General features: G+C 38.1%; 1 protein-coding gene across 3 annotated transcripts in view; it reads right to left on the bottom strand.

The window, feature by feature from the left end:
- LOC143031843 (hydroxylysine kinase) overlaps positions 1-13,849 on the bottom strand; it is a 34,893-nt gene that overhangs the window by 14,074 nt on the left and 6,970 nt on the right. The window contains exon 1 of one of the 3 annotated variants that reach the window (XM_076196203.1): positions 2,244-2,264. The exons of the other annotated variants lie outside the window; for them this stretch is intronic. The gene's annotated coding sequence lies outside the window, so the exon portion shown is untranslated. Of the gene's footprint in view, positions 1-2,243; positions 2,265-13,849 lie in introns of those variants that run through there. 3 annotated transcript variants of the gene reach the window in all.

Here is a 13,849-nt window from a genome sequence, read left to right as displayed (position 1 = left end):
AGAAGTGAATTGAGTGAACTTGAGGGGAAAACCAAAAATAAATGGATAGTTGGTGTGAAGGAGACTTTGAATAAAATGGGAATGTCTGTTGACCAGGGGAGGGAGAGGGCAATATATGTAAGTGGAACATGGTTGGGATTGGAATATAAACTGACACGTCTCCTCGTCTTCTCTATATTCGCATGAGGGGACAAGGAGGACGGATCGTCGTGTAAACAAGAAGGATATACCTACTGTGGATGTCGGCGACATCCCCTTTCCGTCCTCTCATGCAGTAACAACGAAGACAGAGAGAAATCCCTCCGAGCTGCGTCAAAATATTTATCACACATAACCACTTCCTACACCCTCCCCCTCCCCCGCCCCCTCCCTTGCATCATTGTATCATCTATACAGAGCCATTCTCCACTCACCCGTATCTCCTGCCTTCTCCCTTCCTCATCTCATCCTCGGTCGTCCCCTCAAGTTCGCTCCATCCACCTCTGCCTCCCACACCTCTTTTACCGATCTTTCTTCATTCATTCTTTCCATGTGTCCAAACCCTCCTAATACTCTTTCACCAACTCTGTCTGCCATCTACTGTTCCACCCCAGCTCTGCTAACCTCGTTTCATACTCTGTCCAACCTTGTAAGCCCTACCATACTCCATAGATATTTAATCCCAAACACATTTAAACTTTTAATCTCTGCCTCTCCTAATTTCCAGGTCTATGCCCCATACAATGCCGTTGGCATAATCACCCCTTCATATGATCCTTTCTTTGTCCTTTGTATCCATTATCAAATACCTATTTCTCATGACATTTTTTAATCCCCCAAGGTATATAATTGTTTCTCTCAATCTACAATTTACCTCCACCTACACTCCTCCCTTTCCTACCACATGCAACTCCAAATATCTAGAGCTATCCACTTCCTCCAGCCTCTTTTCTTTAATATTTACATCCAACTTGCTGCCATCCTCTCCTCTTGTACATCTCATAACCTTACATTTACCCACATTTACCTTTAACTTTCTCCTATCGCATACCTTCTCAAACTCCGTCACTAACTTTCTTAATTCCCCCGTCTGACCTTGCCACTAGCTCAGTGTCGTCAGAAAACGAAAACTAGTCCACCTCCTACTTTTCTCAAATTTCTTTAACCGTCTCCAGTCTCCTATCCATTACCATCACATTCACCTGTGGCACCACCCCATCCATGTACACATTGAACAGCCATGGCGACATGACACAACCCTGACGATGTCCCATCCTTACTTCAAACCACTCGCTCTCTCAATTTTCAATTCTAACACAAGCTTCACAACTCTCGTAAAAACTTTTGACTGCCATTAACAGCTTTCCTTCAATCCCATATATCTACAAAATCTCATACATTGCCTTCCTGTCTACCTTGACATAAGCCTTTTCCAAATCCATAAAGGCCGAAAAACATTCCTACCTTTTGCTAAAGCTTTCTCACATATCTGTCTTACCACAAAAATCTGATCCACGCAACACCTACCATTCCTAAACCCACATTGTTCCTCACCAGTTACTCCCTCTGTTCCCCTCCCAATCCATTCAATAATAACAATAATAATAGTGATGTAATAATAATAGTAATGTAATAATAATAATAATAATAATTTTTATTATTATTATCATTGTATATATAATAATATTAATATTTATGATAATGATTATAATAATACTAGACCACCCGTGACCCGTTGGGCCAAATAAAATCTTAAATGATACGTTGTTAATAAAATGGTCAATAAAATCTTTATTAAGGCAATGCTCTTATATTTACAACATTCTCCTTAATTATGTTTGTTATATCACGTCTCGTCATCCCACTCCCAATCCCACTCATTATCATTATATCATTCAAGGAGTCCCATGGGACTTGAGCGAGTAGCAACGTTTATAAATATAAACTTTATGATAGATATACTGTCACTATCACCGTATTATCGTATAGCAGTGGTTCCCAAACTTTTTTTGTCCGCGACCCAAATCCAGATCTGGTGAAGATGTGGCGACCCCCCAAGCATCAAAAAGCAAATTTGAAAGTCTTCTTTTATTGAAAACACAATGAAATGAAAATGCAATGATACAAATATTTTTTGTTCTAACAAGGTCTCGCGACCCATTCTTGAACACTTCGCGACCCATAGTTTGGGAATCGCTGCCGTATAGTATAAATCACAGAAAATAAGTTTCTATATCAAATTGAATATAATTTAGAGCTCTTACCTCTATTCAGTAGACGAAAGCAGTGACTTGAATAGTTATAAGAAGTGAAATGCAGAAGATTGTGACGTCATGTCGTTGCTATTTCAGGAGTTGGCTATACTTTTAAATACTGAATATGAAAATTTTATAAGTATATATATATATATATGTGTGTGTGTGTGTATGTATGTATGTATGTATGCTGGGTCAAATACAATTTTAAATGATACGTTGTTATAAGAAGTGAAATGCAGAAGATTGTGACGTCATGTTGCTTGGAATCATATGATCTCTTCTTCTGATTGGCTGGTCCTCAGTCGTGACGTCATATCTCTTCTTGTGATTGGCTGGTCCTCAGTCGTGACGTATCTCTTCTTCTGATTGGCTGGGTGACGGTTTCAAGCAAGCAAGCAAGATGACAAAATTATCAGAATTTTATAAGTATATATATTACTACTACTATTACTAATGGTAATAACAACAACAATAATATTGATAATAATAATTATAATATTAGTAATAATAGCAACAACAACGAGAACAATAACCAATGACAATAACGATGGAATTGTCATGGATTTTCTAAACCACGAACCAAGTAACGGCACAGCGGCCTGTCCGTAATCCCTGATGAAAAACTCTGTTGCTCCCTGTCGCTACTGTTACTATTGTAACCTCTGTTACCACCGTTAGCCCTGTTACCCACTGTAGCCACTGTAATCGCCCTTATAGTCCTCACTTATGGTTATGGCTGTGCCGTTACTTGGTTCGTGGTTTAGAAAATCCATGACAATTCCATCGTTATTGTCATTGGTTATTGTTCTCGTTGTTGTTGCTATTATTACTAATATTATTATAATTATTATTATCAATATTATTGTTGTTGTTATTACCATTAGTAATAGTAGTAGTAATACTTATAAAATTCTGATAATCTTGTCATCTTGCTTGCTTGCTTGAAACCGTCACCCAGCCAATCAGAAGAAGAGATATGACATCACGACTGAGGACCAGCCAATCAGAAGAAGAGACATGACGTCACGACTGAGGACCAGCCAATCAGAAGAGGAGACCAGAAGAAATATGACGTCACGACTGAGGACCAGCCACTCAGAAGAAGAGACATCATATACTTTATATTTAAGATTCTCCCCAAAGGGCGGGATCTTACAATCGTGAACCAATTGAATTTCCTCCTCCACCCTTTCACCAATCAGATTCTTTGTTTACTTAAATTTTTTAGAATAATCTCGAGTCTGCATAATTCTCACTTAGGTTACAAAGGAAAGTCATATCAAAAATTAAAATGTACACTCGAACTTTCGGGCTCTTGTTTATAAACAAAGCGGATAGGCGGATTCAGGCAGCTCGCTCGTTCTATATTCATAAACAACATATCTACAAAAGGCAACAGCCCGTCTTTTACCTCTCATTCTACTCTCTTTTCTACCAGCCTCTTGCAACTTACTAAGGCAGTGATGTATTCAGTACCAAATATCAAATACTGACGATGATGCAATCAATATTTTTAAACCTTATGAGGTCAGTTTTTGTTTATTTCATTCATTTCTTTGGCAATAATTAAAGTATAAAAATCAATGTAATCTTCAAAAAACAAATCGGAAATCTTATTAGAATTCACGTTCACTACACCGCTCACTCGTCTCTCGACCAACACTACATAACGACAAAACTTGTCTGGGATGCTCATCTTAGAAATCTTAATCATCGGAATTTATTGTATATTCTGATGTCACTTTGTTAATAACAATAAATATTATTGGAATAGATACTCATCAGCTTTTCCATTAACAATATGGGTCACAGGATTATAGTCCATGCTATAACTTCCCAGTGTTTCACACCAGAATCTCGGCGTCATCCAACTGGCCGACTCCATGTTTGTCTCAAGCAAATCAATACGCGATAACCATCTTCATAGAAAACGACAGCATGGGTATAACAATAGGAAATCGCATTAAAGTAATATCTTTTCGAGAAGAAGAAATCAAAAGAAGTAGATGAAATACTGAATCTCCTCGGTTGAATAAGATCGTCTGGCGATAGCTTGAGCAAAATATGTCAAGTGCGTCATTGTATGCCAAGGGTTGACAAAGATGGTTTAATCTCATCCAGACAAGGCCATTCACTTCAGTGCCCTTACATGCCTAAGTACCACCCCGGGGCAGTCCTCATTGACGCCCCCCCCCTCCTTCCCCCATCACCACTTCTCATCTCCACCATTCCTTACTGCCTATTATAGCTATTGGCTTGCGAAATAACTAAGCAGATTTTAAATATGTTATTTAATGTTATAATTTCAGAAAGGATAAAGGAAAAATATTTCATATTCTGTTGATGCCAACGCAAAAATTCGTATATTGCGGTAAAATATTCAGGGCTCCCTTGACCTTTTTCTATTATAATTATTTTGTCAGCCTTATGGTCGGCATGCCCAGACTAGAACTGCCTTCCCCCTAAATGTGCCACCCCAGGGCATATCCCCCCCTCCCCCATGTGAGGGCCTTGTTTCGTTTAGATGAATGCAGTCAAGTTCGCCAGACCGAAAATCTCTAATGTGCTCTATCGAAACGAAGGGGTCAAGTGGGGTGACCTTAACTCCCTAATTAAAGGCTTGGCTTAGCCGTATTATTGTAGAGAATGGGTTCAGCGAGGCACCCTGGGATGACCTTAACCCCATAGTACAATGCCTGGTTACCCGCATCCTTCTAGAGTTGTTAAACGAGACAGCCGACTCACAACAGCAATATCTGACTGATGGCGTTTGCCAAGTGTGACTGGAGTCGCTTGCACTAAATTACGAGTGTAGTGAACCCACGAAAAGCAACAGCCCTAAATATTTATAAAACTATGCGGCAAATAAAACTAAACACTGTATGGAAAGGAAGAATCCTTGAACATGGGGGCAGTGTCACCTATCAAGGCTAGTGGTCGGCAACCCTTATAGCTTGAAGAGCCATGTTTTTAAAGTTTGATAAAAATGTTGTGTTGTCGGAGTCGCAATAAAAAAGAAAAAAGTTCAGATTAGGAAAGACATAATTGACGGCTACAGATCTTTTAAAGTTTGGATATATATATATATATATATATATATATATATATATATATATATATATATATATATATATATATATACATATATACACGCACACACCCACATATATACATATATATATATATATATATATATATATATATGCAGTATATATATATATATATATATATATATATATATTAAGTATATATATATATATATATATATATGCATTATATATATATATATATATATATATATATATATGATATAATTTTGCCTGGAATGTTTTACAAATTTACAGTGTATGACGTCTTCGTTTTGTTGGAATAATTATTTTGTAAGAAGCTACCGGAGACACATAAGTGGCCTGAAAGAACCACAGCTTGCCGACCACTGGCCTCGGCGTTACCTTAGACCAGGGGTTCTCAACCTCTTTCCTTATGTATTACTGTTCTTTAGCCTCCTAGAAACCCCACCACTAGTGAATTGAACCCTAATACATCCACTAACTCTCACTAGTTTTCAATTAGTGGTCCTCTTTGTTGACCATTGTAGTCTTCAAGAGGTCACTGAGCCATGGGTTGAGAACTAATGCCTTAGACCGATCCCTTACCAACCGTCCACGTGTAGAGGCACTCCGAGGGAAACTATCTTCCCGACTGTCATTACTATAGAAATTAGCTAACAAGAGAAGGGGATGGTGTGCTCTGAATCGGGGGAGAAACAGGGTCGGAATTACTAAAACCAACTTGGTGAAGTGGGGACTTGCCGAGAACACAGCCTGTGAATGCGGACACCAAAGTCAGAACATAGACCATCTTTTGACTACTTGCACCTTGAGTCCGGCACATATAACATCCGCAGATCTCTCTCAGGTCAACGACAGACAAAAAGCATGGCTGTCTTTCTGGCATGACACGATATGATGATGATGATAATGATGGTGGTGGTGATGATGATGATGATGATATGTGTGTGTGTGTGCGTGTGTGTGTGTGTGTGTGTGAGTATGGTATATATTTTCATGCAATATACGGGATTTAGAGGTATGTTCATTGGGTCCCGGCTCCATATTTCTTTATGACATTTTGCCATTCATTCATTGTACGACTGAATTGTTTCTTCTCATCTGTTCCTCAGACTGACGCACCCACGTGGAAAGCTATGTTTAACATCCTTCATGCAGTCTGTGTCTGCGTGTGCTCTCATTAAGATTGAAAGATAATGTCCCTCTACATTTGAATGAGTCACGGGGTGTGATTCATTATGTTCGAACCGCCTGTACATTTGTTTGGCGGACAAAGTGATTCCAAAGTTCGTTGAAAATGTTGTATATTGTAATGAATAGCAGCTCAAGAGATCAGCTATTTTTTGACATTTGAATTCTGTATTGATTACCAGATATATATGCAAACTAGTCATTATTTTGTGCCATCTGTCAGCACAAAGGGCTAATAAAAGTTTGTCATCGAATTTGGGAAGCTATACTATGCATTCAGGCTCCTGTGGAGGCGTAGCAAGCCATCAATCGTGCCCAAGATACTAGATTAATTATTTTCCTTCCTCTTCTTTTCTTCTTCTTCGTCTTCTCCTCCTCCTACTTCTTCTTCCTCTTCTTCTTCATCTTCTTTTCTACATCTTCATTTTCGTCTTCTTCTTCTTCCTCTTCTTTTCTTTTTCTTCTTCTTTTTTCTTATTTTCTTCTCATTCTTCGTCTTCTTCTTCCTCTTTTCTTCTTCTTCTTCTTCTTCTTTGTCTTTTTCATCTTTTTCTTCTTCGTCGTCGTCGTATTCTTCGTTGTCTTCTCTCGAAGTCTACTATAAGGCCTTTATCTATGAATGGGTCAAAAATGGATGTAGATATGAATGGGTAAAAAATGGATGTAGATATGAAAGGAAAGGTAAAGATGACAAAATGAAGAGTACGGCGGGCGAGGACGCAGGGAGTGGCAGACTGATCATGTGGGCGGGAGGCGGGAAGTGGACAATGAATGGGTCCTGACGGGATGACGACGATGACGACGACAATGATTACGATGATCAGGATGGTAAAAACGACAGTGGCGACAATGATGATAAGGGTGGTGATGATGATGGTGATGATGGTGATGATGATGACGACGACGGTGATGATGATGATGATGATGATGATGATGATGACGATGATGATGGCGGTGGTGGCGGCGGTGATGGGAGAGGTTGGGCGAATGACTGTGAGACTTGGGTTTCTGTTATTCCATGTACAGTTGGCCGTTTCTATTCAGAATCTCTAAAATTCTGAAATTGTCGGGATTATGAACGAAAAAGTCTTTCCCCAAGCTCTCTTTAGAGCCCGGAGAATTCTGGTGAATTTCCACGTTTCCAACAGACGTTTTCATTTCAGAATTTTGTTATTTTAGTATAGACATGCCAGAGGTCGACAAGTGAAGCTGGGTGCCGTTTGCAGCGCATGTGGTGATATGCAAAAGCTATATCGTTCCATATAGAATATATATATATATATATATATATATATATATATATATATATATATATATATATAGAACCATTACGGGTGACCTTAATATGCCCCCCCCCCCTAATCAACAACATTTAGTCACTTTGGGGGTAATCATATCTCGAGTTCACAACTAACACCACAGTCGAACGAAAGAAAGAGTCGAGTAAACGAAACTATATATTTCGATTGCTAACTGCAATCCTCTTCGGTAGTACAAAGTGGAAGGAGGATGGTATCTTAAAAAGCAACCTCTTACAAAAGAAAGGGAACTTGGAAAATAATAAATCTCAAGATGTTAACTAGTTACCTATCCTGAAGCTAACATCTTGACATTGGTATACAGGCATGGGTATCGATTACAAGAGATGTCGATTAAGAAATGAAGATCATTGAAGTGTCACCCACATCGAACAAGTCTTGTACGAAAAACCGGTTAGACGAAGGCCAGTCCGTATATACAGTCGTAGGATCCACTACCAGCTGGCATGGCCCTGGTGGCGAACAGGAAAATTCCTCTTAACCCATTCAACTCCGATGACAAGATGTCTTGTCATTTGGTCAAATAAAACAAAAAATCATAATAAAACAAAATGTTTGATGATCAAACAGCACCAGAAAAATATGACGTCATCAGTCCTCCTCCTCGAGGAGGAGGACTGATGACGTCATATTTTTCTGGTGCTGTTTGATCATCAAACATTTTGTTGTTTTATTATGATTTTTTGTTTTATTTGACCAAATGACAAGACATCTTGTCATCGGAGTTGAATGGCTTAAATAAATAGGGTAACGACGGCGTAAACCATTACATACACTATAGATAGATACGGTTCTACCAAATATATTTAATAAGTTGGTATCAAAGATTTAAAGATACATCTCACCAGAAACTGGTTGAGATTACTGCCACAGCCTTCTAACTAAACATGGATAGTACAACCAATATTGATACAAATATTCCTGTTGGATCATCGTCACCGAATGGTCCAACCACATTGCCTTCTGTGCTTACAATCAGTGTAACACTGATAGTAAGCACTGTTGAAGCATATCTAAGTTTTGGACATTAAAAGACACAAACAAAATAATATACAATTCCAACGTGAGAACCTTTTCAAGAGTATAAAATTGAGGGTTTGATGGAAAAACTAGAGAAAATCAGCTGAGATATCGTGGGACTGAGGGAAGGGATAAAAAGAAATGAGGAAGAAAGCCTAATATAGTTATAAGACACCACCTATTCTACTATAGTGATAAGCGAAAACGATAACGTAATGAAATTCAATAGTGAATCAAATAGGTTAGCTTGAATTGAGGTTAGGCTCTAAGATATACATACATATATCAAAAGGCCCTTTTCCTTTTGCAAAAAGGGTGATCTAATCAAGTCATTCACCCATCCCAAATCCATCCAACATCCGTTTATTGTCCCTTTTATCTTAGCTCCTTGTTGGTGACGGGTCATTCCTGGTTCTTGCCCACTGCTCGGGTCAGAAGCGATGCAGCAAGACACAGCATCTCTAGAGCAGCCAAAACTAGTTCACTCTCACCACTTAATTACATGGCGACTCTCTCCCTTTCATTCACTTGAGAATTTACATAACAGACAAGAAGAGATCTCTTCGTGCCGCGTCAATTTCTCATCCATTTACAACCACTCTCTACTCACACCTATCTCTTGCCCCCTCCCTTCCCTGGTTGACAGATATTCCCGTTCACATAATCCATCCATCTCCTCAAGTTCACTCCATCCACCTCTGCCTTCCACATCCTTTTGCTAGTCATCCTTCACTCGTCCTTTCCATATACCACAACCATCCCAGTATTCTTTGATCAATTCTATTTGTCAGCCCTCTTTTCACTCCTATTCTCTGCTTTGCCTCATATCTCATTCTTACGTTCTTACGTAGTTGGAGTTTCTCGGCCGTATTCCGCCGCTTACACGGTGCTCATTACAGCCGCCCTCATACAAACTAACAATTGTATTCTTGCTTCATAGTCATATCATCCAGATCATAACACTCAGTAAACAAGTATGTCTTCAGTCTTTTCTTGAATATTTCAACATTTTCGGCCATCTTAAGATTCAAAGGTAATTTGTTATAGTCTTGGAGCACAATTTTCAAAGGCTCTAAATCCAATTTCCAGATTATACCGTGGCTCATGTAATCTATGTGGCATCACACTGTGTCTTAACAACATATCTGAGTCTATATGAAAGTCCTCAAGGAGATCACGTATATATTTGGGTCTACCAGAATTTAATGCCTGATAGGCCATCACACATATTTTATACACAAGTCTGGCCTTAACCCATTAAACTCCGATGACAAGATGTCTTGTCATTTGGTCAAATAAAACAAAAAATCATAATAAAACAACAAAATGTTTGATGATCAAACAGCACCAGAAAAATATGACGTCATCAGTCCTCCTCGAGGAGGAGGACTGACGACGTCATATTTTTCTGGTGCTGTTTGATCATCAAACATTTTGTTGTTTTATTATGATTTTTTGTTTTATTTGACCAAATGACAAGACATCTTGTCATCGGAGTTTAATGGGTTAATTGGTAACCAATGCAGGTCAATTAAAGTTGGTGTTATTCTCTCACGTGAAGATAACCCTTTAATTAACCTTGCGGCTCTATTCATGACAAGTTGCAGCTTTCTCAGTAGATAGTTAGGGAGGCCATAGTACAAACAATTACAATAGTCGAGTTTACTAATTACATAATTATGAACGAGCATTTTGGTAATATTCTCGTCAAAATACTTTCTTACAAAGGCTATATTTCGTAAGTGATAGCCCGCTGCTCTCACCATCTGATTTATCTGACACTTAAAACTTAAGTTTGTTATCCACCATCACTCCTAGGTCCTTAACAACATCTTTTACTTCCAATACAGTATCATTAATTGTCAAGTGAGGAATGTTCAGTCTCATGATATCATGTTGTTTTCCAACAATTACACAATCAGTCTTACTTTCATTTAGTTTCAATTGTTTGGACTTCATCCATCTATTTATATCTACCATAATTACACTCAACTTTTCTTCAATATTATCAATATTTGTCACTGTCATGTAAAATTGAGTGTCGTCTGCAAACAACTTGAAACTCGCGCTATGTTTCTCAAGTATATGAGATAGTTCAATTGTATATATGCAGAACAAAACAGGACCCAGCACACTTCCCTGGGGGACACCTCTTTCTAAGGTTTTTTCCTCTGAGTAAGATTTACCTATTTGAACACAGTATGTCCTATCACTCAGGTAACTCCTTAAGTATTCCAATGCATCCCCATCTACACCAATCGATCTGCAGTCTCTCAATAGCAATTTATGCACAACAGTGTCAAACGCAGCACTCAAATCTAATAAAATCAGAATACCACACTTTCCCTCATCCATTACCACAAGTAAATCATTGATCACTGAGCACATTGCCGTTTCAGTAGAGTAAAGTCTCCTATAGGCAGACTGGTTATCAGGTAACACATTCACTCGTTGCATATGCTCGAGCAGTTGATTCAAAATAACATTTTCCATCACTTTAGATAAAAATGTCAAATTAGAGACTGGTCTAAAAGAATTCAAACACTGTGCATCAAGATTTCCTTTAATTATTGGCTTCACGATCGCTCTCTTCTCAGACATTGGGAATATATTACTTTCAATACTTTTATTCACTATGTCCACATAAATGTCCAGAAATTGATCAAAGTTCTCACTATGAACAATGTCTCTTATTGGAACAGGATCATTGTCACAATTCGTAAGTTTCACTCTCTGTACTATTAAACTAACAGTAGTTCTGTTTACTGAAGTAAACGACAGTAATTTAATTTCCGGTACATGAGCAGTAAGGATTACTTCATGGTTCATATCCATATCAAAACCAGACACAATATTTCTAATCTTGTCAAAAAAGTCTAAGAATTTATTCGCTAGCTCTCTGTCAGAAAAACCTTCTGGTAACTTGTTTTTCTTTTTATTTCCTGTCAAATTATCCAATATTCCATACAACTTGTTAGTATAAGTACCCGCGTCTAGCGTCTTTTTTCTATAATACTCGTTCTTTCTCTTTATTATAAGGCGATTTTCATAATTCCTCGCTTTTTGATAATCTCTCCTGGCTTCCTCAGTTTTCTGTCTCCTCCAAAGCCTCTCTTTTTTCTTTTTCTCTTTCTTCACACGTCCCACTTCATCATTGAACCATGGCGCACTATCTACAATAACAATTTCTTTCTCTATTAACGGGCACATATCTTCATATTTTCCTTTAGCAATGTCATTAAATAATATCGAGAGACACATCACACACTCTTCATATTTTCTATGAATATGATTACATGACTCTATCCATCATCGTAACCTCCATAATACACCTCATCTCAGACACATTTAGCCTCTTCTCCGTATCGTTTAGATTTCAGGTCTCTGCTCCACACAATGCCATGGGCGCTGGGCGTTCCTCCTCAGGAACCTATTTCTTATGACAAGTCTCATTCCCTCCCAGACATTTACTTGTTTCCTTACTCTAAAACTTTCTTCCACCCCACTCCTCCATTCCCTTATGTATGCAACCATAAATACTTAAAGCTCTACACTCTAAAAATGATTAATTTTAATGCACAAACTTTACAAAATTTAGACGATGATTTTTTTTTTTACTACTATACGTGTCAAATAAGGGACAAAAAAAATACACATTAGTAGTTGATGACTTTCATAATTAAGTGGGGCAGAACTTGGTAGGTTCATCTTGCACAGAGAAATTTGTAGAAGGTGAGAGGAATGAAAAAGGCGAGATGCTAGTTATTTTTGTAGAAAATTACAACTTATGAAAATTTGGCACTTTCTTAATCAAGTATGTAGGTCGCACATGAACTTGTAGAAGTCCAAATGGAGAACCAAGAACGAAAGAAACTTCATATTAGGAGATGAGGGCAACAGCACAAGAAATGTTATTGCTGCAAATGAAGTAGATATAGTGATCATAGAATTGTATGTTGCACAACTAGATAAACTTCAGACCTGAGAGAATAAACTAGTCTTCTGGAAGGAAGACCTTGCGTAGGTAAAGGATAATGATAAGAATTTCTAGTTGGGAAAAAGGAATGGTTGACACCATCGAGTCTATGAATTGTAGTTTATTGAATATCATAAGAGAAAAACACGGGGTACAAAATTCTTAGACAAAGCAAATACTTCAGAAAACAGGACTGAAATAGAGAAAGCTGAACAGACCAAAAGTGGCGATGAGGAGCATACGCCAGGAAGCGCGTAGCTGCGGCCGAAGCCATCACATATGTCCTATGGGCCTGGACTGTTGGGAACAGGTATCAATCACTGCTGGGAATCGGAGAGGAATGCGCGCAGGTGTCGAAATCGAAAGCGTGCTGGTCTCGCATTCGCTCAGTTTTGGAACTGAGCAAACTTACTAATGCACAGGAATCATATAAAAGGAGAAGAAACGTGAATTGTATAAAGGAAACTATTCAGAAACGTAAAAATGTTAATCAAATTCAGCGCAGATTAGCTTTCAGGAGGTAGCAGACGATTTATTTGAAATACAGAAATGGTGGATACTATTAAATATATATGATAAAAAGTAAAGGAATTTAATCCAAGAACTTCATTCGTGAGATACTATAATTCAATCGATAAATTTACTTGTAGACGATCGCAGCGTATCAGAAATTATAAGTGAAGAAGTGGTGTAAGAGGTTGGTAGATAAAGGTAGACAAGTAAAGTAGATAGAGGGGTAGGTGGCGAGAATTGAATTTTTATGAGTTGGATGTTTGGTAAACAACAGTCGTATGCGAAGGAATTGCACAATCGCTCCTCGCCTAAATAAAAAAAATAAAAAATAAAAAAAAACTGCTGATGTAACAGTATGCAAACTAAGTCAGTGGTGCATTGATTTCGAGATTGCTTTCTGATTGGAGAAAGGGTGGATGGGGAGAAAATGCAATTGCTCCATGGAAGTAAAGTCACGCCCTTAGGGGAGGTACTTAGATGTAAAAGTAAAGATCATTGGACTAAAGAAATCAAGCTAAAGAT

This window comes from Oratosquilla oratoria, chromosome 1 (assembly GCF_046742065.1).
Source record: "Oratosquilla oratoria isolate Oo_2021 chromosome 1, ASM4674206v1, whole genome shotgun sequence".
NCBI lineage: Eukaryota > Metazoa > Arthropoda > Malacostraca > Stomatopoda > Squillidae > Oratosquilla > Oratosquilla oratoria.
Note: the sequence above shows the minus strand (reverse complement) of the source record. Positions and strands in the feature narration are given on the sequence as shown.